Genomic DNA, 21,910 nt, shown 5'->3' with positions numbered 1-21,910 from the left:
AAATGAAATAGGAATGACAAATGTAAGGCAAGTGCATCTTTCGCGCTATTTTTTCTTTGAGTAAAATTATTATTTTCAAGTAGAAAGAGTTTTTGCTAACTCCAACACGTTCGCAAGCGCCTGAGTAGGTTTCGGCTTCTAATCATTTTTTTTTTGCATTGAGAAAAATGGGGGATATTACTGCCTATGCGGTTAGTTTAAACATTTGATGGCGACGCCGGTACAGCGCGCTGGCGTAGCAGAGGAACCCCGGGCGAACGCATCCCTGCGCCCGGCGGAGCGCCCTGCAAGTCGCCGGAGAAGCGCGAGCTTCACGGGACAGGTTCCCCAACCTCCGTCACAGGCCGCTCGGAACTTGTTTCGGCGACTCTCCGCCAGGTGCAAACGTCGTCTGCTCGGAGGTACTTTGAACGGCGGTACCTAGCGCTCTCTGTGATTAGGAAGCTAAGGATTTCGCCATGGTGATTTTAAGAGCATAGATTACTTATTTGGACAAAAAAAAATTTGAGTGCAGTTGGCCTTTAAGATGCACTATCATGCGCCGACAAATAACTACTTAGCTCGTTGGTTCTGAAGCGTGCACAGAAATCTGGTATACACGACGGCGTCATGCCGCTTTGGTGGCAAACACAAACACCACCCGCCACGGTTACTGAGTGGCTGAGGTGTTTTACTGCTGAGGCCAAGGACGTGGTTTTGATACCGCCAAAGTGAGCACTTGTCGGATGTATGCCAAAATCGAAAACACCCGTGTGTCAACATTTTGGCGAAGGTTAAAGATCCCCAGTCTGGCCACATTTATCAGGACCCCCTCACTGTGGCGGGTTTCATACCCCGTGTGCAGCCTCGACGAATTAAACACAATAATCAATGAAATACAAACCCCAGCGTCGTAATCTAAACCAAACCACGAGTTAATCAGAACTTCCTCTGTGCCGGTGCGGCAGTCAGGCAGTTGCAGTGTAACTCCTTTTATAAAAGTGTAAAAATAATAATGGCCCATACTGTTACGAGAATTCAGTCAGTGCTCGTGCTTGTGTCTGCAGTCCTTCCTTTCTTGTGGGCTACTGAGGAGACAATCGGTTTATTGCTGTTGGGTGGTTTGTTTTGGATAGTGTTTTACCCTTGGTGGCGATGCCTGCTGATTGTTGGGAAATATTGCCTTTGCATTTCGATTTTTCTCTCTGGCTTTGTAAATAGCAGTGGGAGGGCATCCGAACGATAGCTAGAGATGATGATTGCTAAAAGATACATACCCAAACAGGGGACCGGCCAAGCATGAAGCGTATGAAAAAAGATCGTATTTTTTATACCGCTGATGTGCACCCGGTTAGCAAGAGGACGTCGTCCCGTCCGGTGTCGTTGTTCTTAGGGTTAGGGATATACAAAATCAGGGCATCGCCAAATCAAAGCAGGATTGCCAAAAGAAAAGAAACGTTTTATTTAATAATAGGGAACCGAGAAAATATGCTAGAATGTTTCGAAAGTATTTTGGATTCGTAAGTTACACACGAGAAACTAAAAATTTAGGGCTAGAGAAGCCAATCCGAATTATTTTGTCCGCAACCAGAATTTTCAATGAACCGCAGTAGGGTTAAATGGAAAACCTACTGTCTCTTCAGTGAAGTGGTCTGCACCGCTAGCGGGAGAGTGGCTGAGGACGACCGAGTTTAGCCAAAGGAATCTTAGCTCCTTCCTGGGGCAACGAGATATTTCTTTTTGTTGGTAAGTCATATGTTGAAAAACTGCTCATTAATTAGGAACAAGAGACGACCAAAGTAAACAGTGTAACAGAAAGCTTGGCTCTATTACAAGAAGTGTTTTTTTTAAATTACTTTCACAGTAAGTAGCAGCTGGAGCTTCAAGTTTGTACGTGGCTTTGCTTTAAATCAACTTTCTGCTTTGAACGTTTACTGAGAAAATCAGCGCCGTGTTTGTGTAATCTGCCTAATGTGCCATCTTCCTGCTCCTGCGCTGCTTGTAAGTCAGTTATGTACCAACTGGCCCGCCTACAGTGCGTGTTGCAGTCAATTTTTTCTCAGATTTTTCATGCTGCTTCTTAGTTATGATTTCCATTATTTGTTCCCGGTGACCTGCCCGTACTGCAAGGACTCTACACCCAAGCAGGACATTCGACACCTGTTGTGGGACTGTGGGGGCCTCCGTAAACTTCGTGCCCTACACGCCCAACACGCACCATCATACGAAGAGTGTACGACGCCCACGAATCCTAGCCATGCCAAGGAGAGATTACTCTCCCTGTGGGAGTTCGCCAAAGAGTCAGGCGTAGCCCGAAGGATTTCGGGCCTTGAGGAGCCCTGCACCCCCTTCCAAATACCCCCCTTTTCCTTAGGCCACTAGCCACCTCGTTTCTTAAAAAAGATTTGTACATACATGCATTCCCAGTGAGCATACGTACATCAGATTCCGTTCCCTTGTGTATAAAAACCATGCATTTTCTGCGGGTACCAAGAACTGTGTACTGTCTTGTTTGGAACACTCCTGTGCAATAATGTAACTTTTTAAACACCTCCGCTCTTCTGGCACGATAGCTAATGGGGTAAAACCGCGGATGTTGGTACTAACGCCAGTATTCGAGCCCCGGCAACACTGCTTTATTTTCAATACACGTAGAGAGAGAGAGAAGGCGCTTTATTAGAGGAGAAAGCCGAGATGTTTGCTGGAATTTGGGCACCGACATGCTACGCGGGGGGGGGGGGGGAAGGGGGAAAGGGAGAAAGAAAAGGCCCGATAGAGTACAGGGCAGAAGAAAGGGGAAGAGAGGGAATAAAATAAAAGGGAAAATAACAAAAAGATGACGTTTAGTTTGTGTCAGTAGTGTGACTGAAAATTTTGTTGTTTTTTAAACTCTAAATCACTGCAGACACCAATCCTGTCCAGATAGGCGAACAACGCCGACAGTACTTCACGTTGAGCTCGTGGGGATGACCATGGACCAAGGAGGGCTTTCAAGGTAATTGGTCCTGGGATGAGGCGCTCAAGATTGCACCTTGCGTGGATATATGCAGGGCATTCCAATAGCAGATGCTCCACAGTTTCCAACGATCCGCAGTTGTCGCAGTAAGGGTTTTTCGTGATACCAAGCCGAAAAAGGTACGACTTCGTATGCGCTGCGTTGAGGCGAAGTTGGGGGTATAGCGTCTCTAATCGGCGCGGAAGTACCTCTGGCAGCCTCATCTTGAGTTAAGGGTCTATGTAGCGTAGGAAGGCATGGTGGTGATCTTGAAGGGACCACAGACGGTTCCGTTCCATTAAAACGAGCGCCTTCGCCGCAGTTGCGGCATCACGCTTAGTGTTGAGAAAATCTTCATAACATTGCGCATTTCCAGGCCCCTGCGAGCAGCTTCATCCGCCTTCTCATTAGCTAGAACACCACAGTGACCGGGAATCCACTAAAACGTTATACGGTGTCCAGCGTCGTTGGCAAGGTGGTGCAGGTATGTGATGTCACCAGAGGCATGTTCATGAATGGTGAAGCAGTCGCTGCGTTGCAGGCTTTGGAGAGCCGCCTTCTAGTCCGTGGAAACAGCCCATGGCTTTGGTCGCTGGCGTAAAATGTAGCGCATAGCTTCTTTGATGGCGTGAAGCTCGGCGGTCATAGATAATAAAGCACGCTCGAGGTGATAGGAGAACGTGTGGCCAGTAGAGGGAATAAATATTCCGGAGGAACTGCGCTCAGACGTGCAAGCGCCATCTGTGAAGATGTGGTAACTTTCTTTATTATTTATGGTCCACAGTTCAGTTCTGCGCATTTTCCTGTAAATAAATGTGGTTTGGTATTTTTCAGGTGGTTTCCGTGGCGCACCATGAAACAGAACTAGACGACACAAAATCACCCTTATTTACGGAAAGAAGGCGAAAAAGTGAGCTAAGTGATCCTTTTACAAAACTAAAGAAAGTCACACTTTCTGAAAAGAAGTGCATTTTCTGGTGCTCGATCCAAGGACCCTAGCTCCAAAAACCGGGATTCTATTCCTAGGCTTCTGAAGTAGAACACCGGAGTTTGGTTAGCTGTTTTATCAAAATTATATTATGTTTTTAAGCAAACGAGTAGATGTCTCTCGTGCGCAGAAGAAGTGCATGGATTGTACCCACAGGGGAATGGCGTCTCTAGTTTTCAAGCGCAACTAAAGGAAAGCACCCACCTTCCAGGGATTATTCTGTGAAGAGGTACGACTAAGTTCTGCAGCGATATGCGCAGCTGCGGTTACTCCATGCAGTGTATTTGGTATAGTAGGGGCAAACTGGAGAGATTGTTTACTCTACCCTCTTGTGGACGACGTCTTCGATAGAACTTTTTTAAGGTACACAAAAGCAGAGTGTGTATTCTTTTGTGTTGCATATAGAATTGGCGCTTCAGGTTGTTTCTATGACTGCAGAAAGAGTGTTAAGGACGATCCTTCTCCATGCACCAGGCGAATTCTAAGGCATTGGCATTGGAGAGAATTGGCACAGCTTGTATGAGTGAACAATGGTGTTTCGATGTGCCTAATTGTAAGCACCACGTCTTTGGGGCAGGCAATTCTGAGCGACAATGGGAATAAAGCTGCAAAGGCTGGACAAAGGAAACAGTGAGAGACGAGAGGTTAGTGCAAACAAAACGTGACCACACAATGTACATTCAATGCAATGAGAGAGCGTTTGCATGCATATAGGGCACATGTTAAGCAATGAGAAAACAAATCGACAGTGTGCTTTCAAGTTGTTCACAAGATGGAAAAAAGCGATTTCAGAGAGGAGGTATGCGGTTGCTTAAGCCTGGGGAGAAACAAAACGTACTCTGATTTATTCTTTACCGCAAGTAGGGTAGAGAAAACACACTGAACTAATTCACTAGAACAATCAAGAATTCTGCCTTTATATTTGTTCATAAATTGATAATGACCGTAATTTTATCTTCTTGCATCATGGGCATAAAGCCATCAAGAGGGGTGTGAAAAGAACTAAGTCGTTAATATGTCCATTCAACATAATTCAATGGCTCTGGCTCTGGTCTGTTCTTTGTGGACGCATTGCTAACGTTTCAGTGCAAACTCACTATGACTCACGATCGTATTTCGGTACACCAACTATTACTGACGCTGCAGCCATGCTGGATGCACACGTAATAAAACGAATTGAGAAGGATGATTCATAAATTAAACCACAAACATCTTTTGATGGACTAAAACCAGCCCTGTCCTTAGAAAGCTTAACTGAAAAAATATGATTTCCGTGTTGGTGCGTGTAGCTATGGGATAATTTATTTCAAGTTATGCGGAAGACTTGAAATGCGTATGAAGCTAGAAATAGACCACATTCTATGCTTTGATGTGTTGGTCAATGTCTACAATATTGTTGAAAACAACGACCGATGTCCTTAAACCTTTAGTACCCTAGGTGGCTCCAGACGTTTTAATATATATTTCTTAACCTTCAAAGTAGTAATTGATCAAGGCCATCAATTAGTGTCTCTGTCACTGACGTTACAACAAGAATCAAACAGTGATAACAATAAAACTGCGCAAAAGGACGGGACGGAAGAAGAGGACAACAAACCAGGCGCAGACTCACCAGTGGTCGGTGTCGCACTGAGCAATTCAGACTGGACCCCGAAGGAAAAGAAAAGCCGCATTGGACACATCCCCGGCGTCCATGCAGCCATGCCTGCTCATTAAATCATCACCTCAGCTACCATGATCCGTCTTGGTCCTGCAGCCGCTTATCAAAATCAATAACAAACACCCGTGCATTCCGTGATCAGATTTACACCATTTGTAAAAGTCACATATATGCTGAATGCCCAGACGTGCACCTTGCGGTTGGTAAGCTGTGCCCGTCTAAATCTATGGTAAATTAAAGGGAAATGTGCGACCTAATATCCCTAACCGCCTCCTCTTCGCCTAGTAGAAGGACCATGGCATTTAGAACTTATGATGAAACGTTTGGTTTTTCAGCACGAGCGAGAAACCTACTTCGGTGTTCTGTGGTGATCAAGCGACGGGGCATATCTGCCACATGCTGGTTATTGGCTTATTTTCTTTCCGCGCTTATCATCGCATATGTGTAACAAACAATTTTGCTTTGCTCTTGCTTGGAAAACAAGTGCATACGGTAAGTGCATATAAAAATCCCATGCTGGCCGCACGTGTATACACTAACGCACTTCATGCAGAAAGAAAGCAAATCGCCTTAAAATTCGGCCCAGGGAACCTGTATGTCGCATCGACTAAAAAAGAAAGCATCACTGCACTCGCCTCGATACAACTGAGTGTAGCAACGTACGTTGAAACTGAAACTGAAAACAAAAATGAAAAAGAAACTTTTATTTCAAGCAAAATGGCGAACGTACATAATATATACAAGAGGAATGCCCAGGTCATGCAAACCGCAGTGCGACATTAGAAACAAATACAACAAAGGGCTTGTTTATATCGTGAGCCCCAGCGAATACATTTTAACACCTATCTTTATTCAAGGGCGCGTTGCATATATTTACTATAAGGGCGTCCTCTTCGTCTTTTTACCGCATTCGTATATCATCAGTACATAATCTCAAGAACGTGAGGCGCTTTGTGATCATCATCGTAGTTCGCGGGCTCTTCTGGGGATTCCGGCCTCTGCTCTTCGAATGAGGACTTTGTCGCCTTCAACCAAGCCTTCTGTCCCGAGGTCTTCAATGCGTATTTTACACGCGGCCTGTGAAATTTACGCAAATATATTCTAGCGTAGTATTGCTATCATTGCAAAGAATTTGATCGCCGACGAACAATGTTGGTTAGGCCAACGAAATCATATTCGTAACCATGACTTTTGTTATACTAATGCACCCCTTAATATTTTTATGGGCTGAGCTGATTACGTCTGTTGCAGTCTTATCTTTGCACCTTAGTACTCAAATAGCTATTGCCAAAATAAAAATGCCACTTGGACATGTCCCAAGCGAAAAGCTCAATGCGGTACAATGTGGAAGAAGAAGAGATAAAGGAGTCAGAGGCAGTGGGCAGTCATCACTCGTGATTCATCCCTTTTCCAGCAACAGCTACAGCTAAGCGGCTGACGCGAGATGTACGCTAATGCTGCAGACCCTTATGGCTACGGCCGCGATTACTACATGGTTACGCAGGCTTCAGGGGAACCCATGGTGCAGCCCACCTCGCGCGAACCCACCACTCCTCCGACATTGAATCCGAAAAAAGGGTAAGGTGGAAAGACACATTTTCATTTGACTCTTCCTGTGCGAAGACGTCGTCTTGAAATTACGCACGACATTTCTTTTGGGATCACAAGAGCGTCAGTCCGTTTAAGCAAAAAACAGGCGCCTGGAAGTCAGTGAAGTGGATATTATGTGGAAGGCAAAAATGCAGTGTCCAGTGTGCCCTAAGACAACGTTCAAATTTTAAGACCATGCTGGCAGAGGGCCGTGCGTCTGACGTTGTAGTTTAGACGTTTCGTCTTACGTTCCTGATAAAAAGGGTTGTGCTTTGATTCCAGCTCTTTCCTCAGTTACAGTTTTGCAATTCGGAGTTTAATATAACTTTATTGCTTAGGTTAAATCGCGGTGTTTTAAGTGAGTGCTTTGTGTTAGAATATGTTTCGCTTACGTTACGTTACGTAAGGGAGAATGAAGTTGTGCCAGACGCGGGAGGCTTTTGGAAAATCCTGTGGGAAGTCGCATTAGCGAAGGCCCTATAGTACCGTCAGAAGGTGCCCTAGACAGAGCTTTCCAGAAAAGGCGTAATTTGAGTGTACAACTAAGCACGCTGCCCCATCGTATTCCTGCCTTGTATTCATATGATGCGCCGTTCTTTTTGTACAGGCCGAAGCTAGTCTACATCTGTTCGTTGTCATTGATGTGCGTCTTCCTGACGATAGCAGCGTATTCTTTCATGCACATCTACGAGATGAACATGGAGGTCACAGACACCAGCCGATCTGAATCTCCGCGTCCGAAGCGGCGCATGACGGAAAGCACTTCTGAGGTGGTGCACACGGCCCGACGAAACACGTTTGGACACGGAGAGGAAGAAAAAACTGCTGTGCAAGGACATTACCAGTGAGTGAGTTTAAAAAATGCCGCAGCTGCGAAGTCTTGCGAAGTCTTGTCACATCCACCTAGCCTTGTCACTAGGTGGAGATGACAAGATTTCGGGTCCTATCAAAGCAGCAGGTTTAGCATTCCCGAAATTGTTTTTCCAGGCAGAGTACTCACGGCCGTGGAGCCACCAATGGTATTGAGTGTCTTGCCAGAAACTTAGGCTCGCATGATTGCGTCTTCTCCTCGAATGTCTTGGGTCTCATCCGCCAGAGCAATGCCGTAATTAATGGCGAAGGTTTAAAGGTGTTGTTGTATCCGTATCTTTTTGGGGTACGATGAAGTCGCTGTCTGAAAATCTCTCTAGCCCGATGTTCCTGGTACCATTACACCTGGCTACCACTTCTTGGCGCAGCAGTCAGGATACGCATTGAGTGGTCGTGGTATTGTCGTGAGTATGTTAAGGAGAAGCCAATGAAATGATTTTTAAGGTCGTAAGGATACCTGTTGAAATTGCCCTGTCCAAGAATGAAGTAGAAGTACTACGGGACTCGGGCATTGCACGAAAATGTTCAACCAAGCTTCGTTATGGCTAAAGCCTGGAATGGCCGAGGATTGACAGACACCAAAGCCAACGTGTTTAAAATTATGTTAAACAGTATAACGTGTGTGTGCATTTACATCATGTGATTTTACATCATGGTTGAGAAAAAAACCTCATAATTATTAGTCTTTTACAAATTCTTTATCTGGCGTGAGTGATTTGGGCACCCTCAGAAGAACGTTTCAGAATAATTTGGACAAATGTACCCCTTCGAATTACTGGCGAGTTTGCAGCTATTCACGCCTCTTTAAGAAGTGTAACGTCCCATACAAGCGATTGAAACCTAGTGCATGGACTTCAAATTTGCCCGGGCATTTTTAAGAAATAACCAGTGAAGGTCCCAATGAGCGAAATTAGCGTCGTCTGGCATTCGTGGTACAAACACGCCTTCTTCTGGGCCTTCTACTGCACGTGGCGTTCTGCATGACTCGACGTGGAGATGCGGGCCCATATTAAAAAAAGATAGGCTGTGTATCGGTTGACTTAGCTGCAAATGTCGTCGAAAGGCGATAGTCTTCTGCGGGCTCTTCCGCGCAAATGCTTCCCTTTCCGCACACCTCTCGCGCTCTTTCCAGTTTCTTGCGATAAACAGGGTTGCTAAAATCAATTGAATTTTGCCGCGTCCCACTGCGCGCGCCATCTGCCGAAATCTCTTGTTACTTTGGAAAATGAAACACTGCCACAAGCACTCTTTAGAGTTGGAGGGCAAAGCATGTTTTCTAGGCGTGTTTTTATTTCCTATCGCAAACATTATACATAAGCATACCTGAAAAAAAAAGAATCGAAATACTACTTATTTATTGATATCTTGCCTCAAATATGACTATTATTTTCTTTGTGCTTATCAGTCTTGAGAAGCCTGAACATTACCACAATATTTAGCTTTTTATAAATACTTTCTTACATTTAAACGTACGGTTCAAAAATTCCTACAGGTTTTAGCCCGGCCGCTGAATCAAGGTACCGACAGAGAGACATACACATAACAACTGGTGCGTTTGAGTAACCCGAAAAAGTCTTTAAAACTCCTTTTTGCAGGGTGTTGTAGACCGCGAGCTTCATCGTGCTAGTAGGTACAGGCGGTTGTCACAGTCAGCATAGCCCAGATGCAAATGAGGCGAAGGCCAAAGAAGAAAATTCATCATTGTCCTCACCAACAACAGTATACAGCGGCATGGAGGAGCCACACACATTGCGCAGGAAAGAGATTCCAGCCATTCGAAAGTGTTAACCTGACAGCAATGCAGCGCGCCCCTAGCGGCAGAAGTGCAAAGCAATTGCTTCACGCGATGGGAAAGAATGCGTCACAAGCGTTCTGTGGGAGATTTATTTTTCCGCATTTGCAAACCATGAGAATTGTGTTGAAACATAATTTCGAGAAAATAGGGATTTTACTAGTAATAGCAATAGCTTCATTATTATTATTAATATTCGTGAATATTATCATCAGCCATTGCCTTGCCCCAGGCGCCCTCAATACAATTCTGTAGCCTCCCATTCCTCATTCAAGGTCTTTCTAATTCTCTCAGCTTGCAGAGGGACGGACCGGGAAGGATGCGAGTGGTGAGGCCTAGAATAGGCCACGACAAAATTCCCCCGCCATTGAACGTGTCCGAGGGTTGGAGGGGACGAAGCAGGACCACTCACGCTCCTAGGAGGGCAACGAGGGCCAGACGCAAGTCATGGAAGCCCAGGCGCCGACAGTACATCCCTAGGGCCATCTCTCCGAGAACAACGTCTGGATACACTTGGTCAGCAGGAATTGTCGTGAATAGTTCCTCGAAACGACCGTCGGCTACCGGTACTTTCATTATACGGGGCCATCTACTTACTTCAGAATCCCTCACTGGGTCTTCCACTGGACAAAGCACTGAGCGAAACGCCTCCACTGCCCACAACAATTCCTCTGCGACTGCTTACATTGACAGTAAGTGGCATCCGATCATGCCTTTTCCCGAGGAAGAATGGATCAGCACCGAAACGGAAAGCCCACCTGAACAGACCGAAGGAGGCGTCCGTGTGTTGTGGGACTATAAAGGGGGGCCTTAATAAATGCACAAAGGCATAAAAAGTGTTTGCTGTTAATATTGAAATAAACGTACCTTGTGAAATGTTTTGCACAACAACGTCCGGATAGAGATAATAGACGCCCGTTGAAGATCACTGTAAATATTAAAATGGGCGCTAAAAAGGCGAAGATGAAGCGGACACATAGAACACATACAGGCGCCAACATCAAACTGCTTATTCAGAAAACCACGCACGCTTACACACAGGCCAAAAGTACAGATGAACTTCAAAATTTCTGTCACTGGTTAACGCTTGCTGGTGGCTCACAGATAAAATAGTAAGCGCACTTGACATGTTCGGACACAGTGCACAACAGGTACTACCGACACATAATCAACACGGCTAACGGACACTCTAAACATTGAGATTAGAGACTGTCTTTATTCAAAGACAGCTCTTTATCAGTAAGTGCTAGTCACGGCGTGCACTTAGTTATAATGAGCTGTCTTCCATTAAAGATATAATGAGCTGTCTTCCACTAAAGAAAGTCTCTAATCTTAGAGTGTGCGTTACTCGTGTTGATTCCGTGTCGGTAGTGTCAGTTGTGCGCCTGTGTGCTGACGCGTCACGTTCAATTACCTGTCAACATCTTTACAGATTCAATGCAAGCAGTCCGAGACCTCCGGAAAGTACTTCATCAAGTACCCATGTCCCAAAACATCCACGCGAAGGCTGCGGCCCTAAGTTTCATAGTGAAGATTACTTGGGCCCAGAGGACATCGACCCCTTGACAGCAACAGGCGGATGCGGCGACCGGTATACCTCTAACGACGCATCCAGTGCCCTTATTTCCAGTTGACGCAATGTCAAAGTTGGCCACCGACAAAGAAGACCCTCGGCGCTCCACACGCGCACTTATTCCACCGTGTGGATCAAACCTCCCTGGTGGGGTTACCCGCCGTAAGGAGGTGGCGCTACGAAGGATTCGCGTCGGGGCTGCTCTTACACCAGCTGTCACCCACACCTGGCGGCCGGATCGACAGGCTCCGTTTGGCCGGACCTGCCCATTTTGCACCACGTCGGCATCGACCGCAGACATTCACCATCTTCTGTGGACTTGCCGTGTCCTCCAACGCTCCCGACAGCAAGTACTACATAGTGTGGGACTCAACCCAGGCCAGCCTCCCGACTACAGACGCTGGCTCTTTGGGCCGTATCACCGGAGCCTTTTAGACTTTCTCAGTGAAAACTTCCCGTTTACGTACATTCAAACACACTTGCCTCCACCGTTTTATGGTGCAGAGCAAACTTTCGCAATTAAAAAAATTACTTTTTTGTCCGTGAGCCATCAGCGAGCTTTAACCCATCGCAGAAATTTTCAATTTTGTCTTTGCTTTTGGCCTGCGGGTAGGCAAGCGTAGTTTTCTTGAATAAACAGTTTGAAGTTGGCGCCTGTATGTGTTCAATGTGTGTACTTCGTCTTCGTCTCTTTAGCTCCAAGTTTATTCGCTACATTTAGCATGAACCAACAAGCTCAAGTTTTGTTACGTTAAAGGCCGAATGTTGTCGCAAATTGATAACCCTAATTACTTCGTGGTAGTTAGGCCAAACGCAGCTTCGGATAAGCTTGAACGTACGCCTAGGAAAATGTTTGGTAAAGGCGGTATCATCCACGTTAGTAATTCTATCCTAATACCAATGGGGTCGGGGGGTTACTACAGTGGAACCTCGCTGATATGTTCCCCGGAATTTTGACAACCCGCTTCTTACAACGGACCACCGCAGTCCGGGCAAACATCAAATGGAAGCATTGCATTAAAAACCCCGATGAAATAACACTCCAGTGCATGAGGTCCGCTTCATACGACGGACGCTGACGCAGATAAACCGACATTTCTCTCATATTTTACACTGCTTCGCCCGACCGTTGTTTACTCTGAACTCCCGTTAGACGAGGCTTGATGTGCAAAGTTTCGCGTGGGGGCCAGACTCCAAATTTCAGGTAATAGTTTGGAGCTAGCAACTGCACCCTGAAATGATGTTGTACAAGCCTACGGAATATTCGTAGAAGTTGCTGGGTTTCTCCATTAATACCATGTTGTAATCTCAGATCAGGAGCAGTTTTACTTTCTCGGACTTTGGTGGATGATGTCAGGGCAGTTCTGATGTGGCCTTTGGAGCTGTCTGCTGTCTCCAGATCTTTTGTTACGCTTTAGCGTACAGTTGATTTACCATCTCGTTCTTCCATCCGGCCGTCCAACTTTACCAGCGTATGCGAAGATGCTGCCTTTGCCATTAACACTCTTACCGACGTTGCACACAGGGAATGCCACCTATATTGCACCAAGATTTTAAAAACGCGTAATGGTGTCACTCTGAGAAAACCTAGTGCATATTGTTTACAGTACAGTGGAGTAGAGGCCAGTATTTTTGTTATGGGATTGAAATAATTATTTGTAAATACATATATAACTCTAGAGGTAAAGTCGAAATCCTTAAAGTGTCAAAGAGGCACTTGAGGTACCCACGAGAGGCATATAACTGCGGTATTTTTAGCGAAGAACTAGTTGCGGACTCATTCCTATCGACTAATAAAGAAACCCTGGGAAATATAAAAAAATACCACTTAACAGCGCTCCCAAGCGTATCGTCATCGTACACCTTGAAGTGGTAATACAACCTGGTATAATTTACGTTACACTGCTTGTGTCCCGCCTTAATTAATAATTTTGCCTGTTTCAAATACGGCGGCTGTAACAAAATCATTTCAATGACATTCTTCTCCAGGTTTGAAATTTGATACATTCGGTGTGGTTCAGCAAAGCCAAAGACGAGGAAAAAGAGGTGGCTACAGCGGCCACCCGCCTTTTCGTTTTTGTACCGTGGCTGAAACAGGATGGAGGAGTACGGGATGCAAGACCAATCGTACCAAAGCTACTACCCTATGGTAGTGCAGCCGCATTTCCACCTACACACCCAAAGCCGCCCTTCCACCCTTCCTATGCCGCCTACCCCCACAGTACAGCAGTACGGCCAACCGCCATCAAGCCACAGCAACACGTAAGGAGCCTTCGTCATATTCCACGGCCGCGCCCATGCCAGTAAAACCTTTTTTTACTCCGAAAAAGCTCAAAACATGTGGAAAGCGCTGGTATAACGGAAGGAGTGCAGTTGCTAACTAGTTAGGCGTGCGGAAATCTATGTTAAAAAGATTCCTAATGCGTATCTTCCTGTGTTGTTGTGGTGCTGTATTGCAGTACAGGGTTTTATAAGAGAATTGGCGTGAGCAAGCTAAATCGTGTCTATAAAAACTCTGTTTCAGCAGTTGGGTGAAACTCCTAAGAGATTAACGGAGGGGGAAGCTTCGACGACTGAACCAAATAATACACAAAAAAGGCGAACTGTATCCGCGAAAGGGTACAGGGTTTAATATCAAACGCTTCTTGATCCCAGGAATACATCTACCGTGGTATTCAAATACGAGATAGGGTAACCTTGAAAACAATAAGTGGAAATACCCCATGTGGCCGCAAGTGCACACTCTCTATCTCAACCTAAAGCATAGCAAGATAGATTCTCTTGAATGACATAGTTACGCAAAACTTCATAGTCTGCGTCGTTCCACGGGTAGACCGAGCGAACTCCCAGCTGTCGTTTTTTAGGACCGGACTAGTTATTCCACTTTTATTTTGGCCTTTTACACGAGGAATGAATAAGTTCATCATGATTATGATTACTTTGCGGAAGCGAAAATACAAGCACGTACATAACAGAAAACCACGTTTTCCAGAATCGAAGCTTAATAAACTTCCCGATAAGTCCACTTTTTGATACACAACTCAAGCCAAATCTAGAAAAGTCTGGTATCAAGACATTACAGAGGTGGAAAGAAATGCAAGCATATTTGTCTTGTTTAAGTCTCCAAAATAGAATGAATGTAGCAGCATCTGCGTGTAACAAATGTATACGATGACGTGCTTTTCCTGACGATGCCTTCATTTCTAATTCCTTCGAAAACAGGCAGAGCAAAACACGACCTAGCAGTGAATATTTTTGATAAAAATTTCACGGGAAGCTACACGACATTCACAGTCAATGCACGTAAGCAGAAGTAGATGCCACAAAAAGCATTTATTTGTACTTGGAGATAAAGAAAAATGCCTAGTCAGTCACAAGGCACCAATGTGAGAAAAACAAATACTTCAAGATTGACGGGAAGGAAAGGCGGCGCTTGTGACCGGCCAGTGAGGCATTTACAGCAACTTTCTTGTGAAGTACCCAGGAAGCCTCACTGCAAGACACGCACCGACGGCCGAATGGGGCTTCTAGAAAGCCAGAGTAAAAGCAAGCTGTGCAAAATGAACGTTCACATTTTAGGGCGCATCCCTTTTTTGCTCGTTTGGGGGTTGAGCCGCGTCGCAGTCGTCGTCACCCAGCGAACGATGGCCGAACCGACGAGTGAAACAAAAAGCGAGTGATAAAAGAAAGCAAAAGAGGAGAGTGTCGCTGAATTTGGAGGGGACGGTGGTTCACTATGGTGGCGCAAGCCAGCGCTCTCCGAAAGGGTGCGGTAGTGGAGGGGAGTGGGCAGTATGCTGTGCCCGCATGAGGCGCTCGATGTCGCGACACTTTGTAAACACGCGAGGGGGCCGTGCACGCGAGTGTGATGTGAGTTCGTTTAAGAAGAAGGTGGCGGTGCCTTCATAAGATACACATCACTACGCCGACGCAGAGTCTCATGCATCGTCGCTGCCGTCGAGAGAACTCACGACTGAGTTCCGCCTCAACGTACTGCTTCTGCACCCAAATATCGCATTAGGGAGTAACATAATCGGCAGCCAATTTTTTGAAACTTGAAATACAAGCACCGCTCACTGTTGTCTAACCATGTGATATCAAAATGGGAAGATATAGGAGAAGCTCTGACCCCCATTTTCCATACAAATTTTAACAGCGAAGCTGCTTAGCAAATCGTAATTTTTCGGGTCCGCGGTTAAATATACGAAGAAATTGCCAAGGCCGCGCACCTTATTGCGGGCGTCGTGGCGACCGCCCGGCAGTTAACAAAACCAAGAAAATGTTGAGCGCTCGTGTGTGCACGCGTCGCCGTGAACACCTAGTGTCCCCGGTGCACGTTTGTCAAGCCAAGCATACTCACTAAAGGAGATTGGCCAGGATTGGCAAAAAAAAAAGAAACTTTCCATCGTGTGCCGCAACGATGCCAACACTTGCTCGGAACGATAAAGGCTCCAGCGTTCACCGTAATTGTGGCAACACCTGTTTGAAACGAGAAAAAGACGTCATTGCGTACGCCCTTCCAAAGTGATGCCTTATATTTATCACCTATAAAAATGGAAGAAGCTAACACTAAAACCAACAATTATGGAGGAAAGGTTCGTCGTGATGGCCGTGATACATGTTGAGTACAGCTTCGCTACATTCGTCTTAACGCATTAATGTGAGCTTCCTTCATTCCTTTTTGGTTTTAAAGTTCTGTTGCTTTATTGCAGCCTACTATAAAACAGGTTATGACGCATAGAACCTCAGGCACGTACAGAGACTTTTGGAATGCCCTCACAGAGGTACAGCAATGTCACAGGTTTAGTTCTCTATGCAGCGCGGCAGATGTTTGCTGCTAGGCTTTATGAATAAATGTAACCGTTGTAGGCTTGCTGTATTACGTATTTTTCTTGCAACGCGAAAGAATCCATAATTTCTTTTTTCTGTACGCAGGATGCGCATATCTCGAGAAATATCCTTGTAACGCCAATTTGTCTTTCAGGATAACATCAATGTGAGGCGAACAATATTGCACAGGGTAATTGACACGGCTATCTCAGAAACGAAGTAATGTTCAATGTTTTGTTGAGTGCCTTTTGAACTACCCCAAGAAAGTGCGTGCTGATTCCAGCCTTTCCACTTCGCCGAAAAGCATTAAAGTTTATTTAATATTGCGTTTCTCTTCACAGTGACCAAAATATAAAACTCCCAGCTTTCTATAGCACTCCGTTGATCTGGAGATGGCTGTAAGTAGGTCCTGAGCGTTGGGGCATAGATATTACGCATAGGTTTATGTCATGGGCACTGCAGAGCATTCGTGAGTCATATTTTCTTGGTAGGCAAGCATAGCTGATGGAAATCAGGCGAGAAACACACAAATCAAGTGCCAGGTAAGTGACATCACCCGTTGCGTTGGTGCTGTATACGAAGCCGACATTTGCTGCGGAATGGTGATTTTTCTTGCGCTCACAAAAATGCCACAGTTGAAGGAAGTGTGCAGAGCATAGTTGTTCACGTGAGCTAGAACAATGACGCATTCATGTACATGCGAAGAAGTGCCGGGGACGCATGTACACCGTCAATATCGCTAAAGAAACACAGTTCCTTGGCATTTGATAAAATATTACTGAATGAGGGTTCGCCGACAGCTCGTGCTCAGCTCTTGATACACTTGCCAACAGCTGTCGTTCTTCAGTTTATTTTCGTTGAGGCTCATCCTTGCATTAAGTAACAAATAATGTAATCAAAAAGGGGCCATAATGTGTGTGCTGGAAATTTGAGATTGTTCAATAACTCCTGAAATATGTGGGGGGAAATCTTTTGGGAGGCTTGCGCCCTGCGATACATAAAAACAGGCTAATGATACTCATGATACTGGCAACACAAATTTTATTTTAATAGCGCTGATAAAAGCCTATAGGCGTGCAAGCTGAATAATGTAAATCAACGTTAAGTTCTTATCAAGGCATATTATGCTTGCCAAAGAAAGATTGCGCTTCCTGAAATCATCGGCATTCTATACGTGGTCAATCTCTTAACCTTCAGCTTCAAGTAGCGCCGAAGAACAAGAAGAAGAAACACCACAATCACATGCATCTTTAGGTAAGCTGCACTAGATTTTTTTCTCGAATAACGTAGGCTGCTTGAAGGAATTGAATTTTGATTCACTTGGAACGTCTAGGAAATACTCAGTCATTTACGTGTTTGTAGACCCTTGTTCGTTGTTGTGGTCGGCCGCATGGTACATCTCATATAGAGGTTATGACTTGAGGCCACCTTCACAGCGCTGTGTTAAAAGGCGTAAAAATGACTTGTATCTACCTAAGATTACTGAAACGCCAATGGTTCAAAACGCATGGACCCCATATTCTGCTGCCTTCCGCTTGCTGTATTGGTAATTGCCGATGCCAACGGTTTCTGTTTCACTTGTGCAAAACTGATTGCTTAGACAGTGCGAGTTACAAATCCACGCTTCTATGTGATATGTGGTGGGAACGAAAGTTATGGAACGTGAAAATTGTTCAATGCCCCTTGCCTTCATTGAAGGCGCCAACACGAGAGTGTGAGCACGCAGGCACATACACGCACGCGCCACAAACATGCACACACAGACACGCACACACAAAAAAATGTATTTCATGGGGTGGTGCTGCACCCTATGCGGATCAAGATGACTCGTATTACTACCATTTCTAAGAGAAATAAAATTTCAGTGTGCACTGAAGTAATTTGAGTGGAGCTGACTGAGTGAACTGAACGTGATATGGGCAAAATCTGATTAATTGCGCGAAATTCAATACATTTTCTAGGAATCAAAATAACGTGTATTCATCAGAAAATGCAAAGTTGACTACAAAAAAAAAAACAGATATGTCTTCCAGCTTGATACCACCAACTGCACAAAGCAGGCGGAGTGGCAGCTGACATATACATGAATGCAGCTATTTGTATGGTTACATTGACTTGTTTCGTTCCTAGCCATAGGAGTCAGACGTAGGCGTTAGGCAGTGCAATTCTTATTTTTATTTTATATTTTCAACTTCAACAGCATAATAGCTAGGAGACTTAATGACATGCTGACACAAGTAATGGTTAAAATAATGCCACGAGTCAATAGGGAAGTATTGTTAAAGTTATTGTTTCGGAGTCCAAGCAGTGCTGGGTACGTAGTGGTAGCGGTGGTCCAGCTCTGTATCGTCTTATCGTCTTAACCTCATTTCGCCATTCTCTTACCAAGTGCGTGTTGTGCGTAGCACAATACAGATGAACGACGAGGTGGGACGCGACGCGTCAAGAAAACAGCCCAGCTCCAGTGGCTTGGGCGGACATTCAGCAGCCACTACGAGCGAACCGGGGCCGGACCCGGCACCAGCAGAGAAGATATCGCATGTCCGCGCTGAAGTTCCGGCAACCTGTCCAGCTAAGGCCCACATAGGGAGCGACTTTCAGCGGCCGGACCAGCAACTCGTGTACACTTGCCGCTTCTGCCTGGGCACCGACAATCAAATGAGCATGGTCACGCCTTGCAACTGCAAAGGTACGCTCTGACTGGGCAGACGCTTTTCTGCATTTAACGGCAGGGTAATGAGGAAAAACGCAAAAACACGAAAACTAGAACAGAGAAAAAAAAGAGGACAGCGAGCCAAAACGTCTAGTCCTGTATACCACAGACATTCTATAGCGCAAAGCGATAACGATACCAATGGGAGCCAAAACAGGTCACACGTGAATTAAAACACGTACGAAGCCTTAGCTTACATGGAGGAAATACTACTCTTGTTGTAAATTGGCTTATTATACAGCACCTCTTTGTATACTACCCGCCGCGGTGGCTCATTGGCCAAGGCGCTGTGCTGCTGAGCACGAGGTCGCGGGTTCGATTCTCAGCCGCGGCGGCCGCTTTTCTGATTGAGGCGGAAAGCAAAAACGCCCAGGTGTACCAGATTTTGGCGCAGATTAAAGATCCCCAGGTGGTCGAAATTAATCTGGGGCCCTCCAGTACCGCGCGCCTCATCGCCTGCGCTGCGTCGGCGCATTAAACCCTACAATCATCATCATCATGTTTGTATACTGTTCCTGACAGTTTTATACGCGACAGCATGTTCGAGAGCTCCTAGGGTAAATCCACTACTGGTGCAAGAGAAACCATACGAGGAAGTTTCAGGCAGTGTGTTTTCGAAAAAAGAGTAGCAAGAGAAATTTTATTACTCAAATGAATTTGAGAACTTGAGAATTTGAGACTGAGTTCAAGCACCTTTTTAAAGTTGTTGATGCTACTTGGTAGATTGTAATTTCAAAGCAGTATCTTCTGGGGTTGTATGTATCGGAGTACCTATTGCCTATCAAAACATCTTAGTCTTATGAATAGTTTTTTTGCTGCAAGCCATACCTGGCCCCTTACAGCAATGCATAGCCTTCGTGCCACATAGATAACGTTGTGATTTTTAAGCCGGTCTAAAATTTTTAGTAGAAGCTTTGGTTTGGCATGCAAGCCTAATGTGACGTTTGAAAAGATGTAAAAACATATATTGTGTGCCATATATTCACTATTTTACCCATTCAATTTTTTAACCAAATTGGAAATTTAGCTGTTCTGTGGCCTTGAACTGATTGACATGGTCAAGAGAAATTATGCTTATTGATCCGGAGTAAGACTACTTAAATTGCATATTTCCGAAAAATATTTTGCTTTAGGGAGAAAAATTTGGTTACGATGTAATTTTTTTAATGCGTGAGAGGGGCATAAAAGGTTTACTTCAGAGAATAAAACCTCGGGCATGATTAGTGCAGGAAGATATCTTCACCTTTAGTCCTCATGCATATATATCAGCTTTCTGGCTTGTTACATGCCTTGCTGCATGACACCCATGCATGCGAAAAGGTCTAGCCGGCCGCCCACTCAGCAAAGTGTGTCGGACAAAAAATACGGCTCTTGCAGGGTGCAAGAAAACACGGGGCGTACATTGCGGCTGACTGTTAGTACACTATCTTTTCAGGTTGAATAAAAAAACGACGGTTGCCCTGACAAATCGATGCAAACATAGATATTAGCGCTCGAGCGCTATTTCACCGCTGCCAAAACAGAGTTCTACTAGCTTTAATGGCTGTTTTGATCACTGTGAGGAAGTAGCCGTAACTCTGCGTCTTTGAAGAACATTTTGTCCAAGAGGACGGCCAATCCCTATGGTGGGGCCATGGGCCACGAAGAGGAAGAGGAGATGTTAGGGATCCCGGCGAAGGGGACAGTGTGTTCCGGATTGCTCGGCGGTGATCGTGAGCGATAGGGCAGCCTTCGGACCGGACGCCGCTGTTCCAGTACCGGGTGCGCGACCGTGGTTCCCCTGTGACGGCCTGGAAGGCAACGGCCAGGGAACGACAGCACGGACCAGCGCCCCACGACCTGCCCACGTTCGAGGAAGTTCCGCCGGCGCGCCGAAGACGCTCCAGCCAATCTGCACACTCCCGAACAGCTCATCCAACACGTGAGACTGTTGCAGTTGGCCAACTTGACTTTCGTTTAAACGGACTCGGGCTTCTTTTTAGTTAACAGTTCTGTTTAGTTTTTTTCCCATCGCTTCTTACTCCGCGCGTTTCTGCTACTACCTAACCCCATAAAGCGTGCCCTTTTCTGTTCTTCTCCATGTTCCGGTGCCCTGTCTCGTTATTCTCCCGTCCGTAACGCTGGGGATTGTTAGAAGAGCCTGTATTACATCACATCTGGCGTCCGCGACAGGACTCTTCATTAACTTAACCCGAAGAGCTAACGTCACCAGCAGGAGGATTGGAGAGTGCGAGACGTGACATGGATCTGGAAAAACTAGTCACGCTTGGTACCCAACTGGGTCTCAGGGACTCTGAGCTCCGGGAATGGGTAAGGGCAGAGCAAGATCGCATGAGAGCTGAGAGGGCAGCAGAACGCGAGTCTAACAAGGCAGCTGCAGAGCTGGAGCATGCCAACCTTCAGCTAAAGTTAAGACTGCAGGAAGGTGCCAGAAATAATCCGCAGGGCAATGAAGCGAGCGCATCAGCGGCAGCACCGGCGCCTATCTCCATAAGCCCACACAATTTCATTCCCCTTTTTGACGATCGTCGGGATGATCTAGACGCCTACCTCATGAGGTTTGAGAGGATAGCGCTCGCGCAAGAGTGGCCGGAAGATTAATGGGCTGTTGGCCTGAGCATGTGTCTGACTGGAGATGCTCTCACAGTCATCGGGAGAATGACGCCGGAGGACTCTATGAATTACCAGAAGGTTAAACTGGCTCTTCTCCAGCGATTTCGATTCACGGCTCAGGGCTATAATGACAAGTTCCGCCATGCCAAGGCTGAAGATGGAGAAACTGGGCTACAGTTCGCTTCTCGCCTGTCAGGATATTTTGTTCGGTGGATCGAGACGTCGGGCGTACCAAAGACATTTGAGAGCCTACGCGACAAAATGATCGCCGAGCAGTTCCTGAAGTGCTGCAGCCAGGAACTTGTGG

Source organism: Haemaphysalis longicornis, unplaced genomic scaffold (assembly GCF_048455015.1).
Source record: "Haemaphysalis longicornis isolate Haplotype H1 unplaced genomic scaffold, Haemaphysalis longicornis Haplotype H1 scaffold_10, whole genome shotgun sequence".
Lineage (NCBI taxonomy): Eukaryota > Metazoa > Arthropoda > Arachnida > Ixodida > Ixodidae > Haemaphysalis > Haemaphysalis longicornis.
This window is presented reverse-complemented; position numbering follows the sequence as displayed.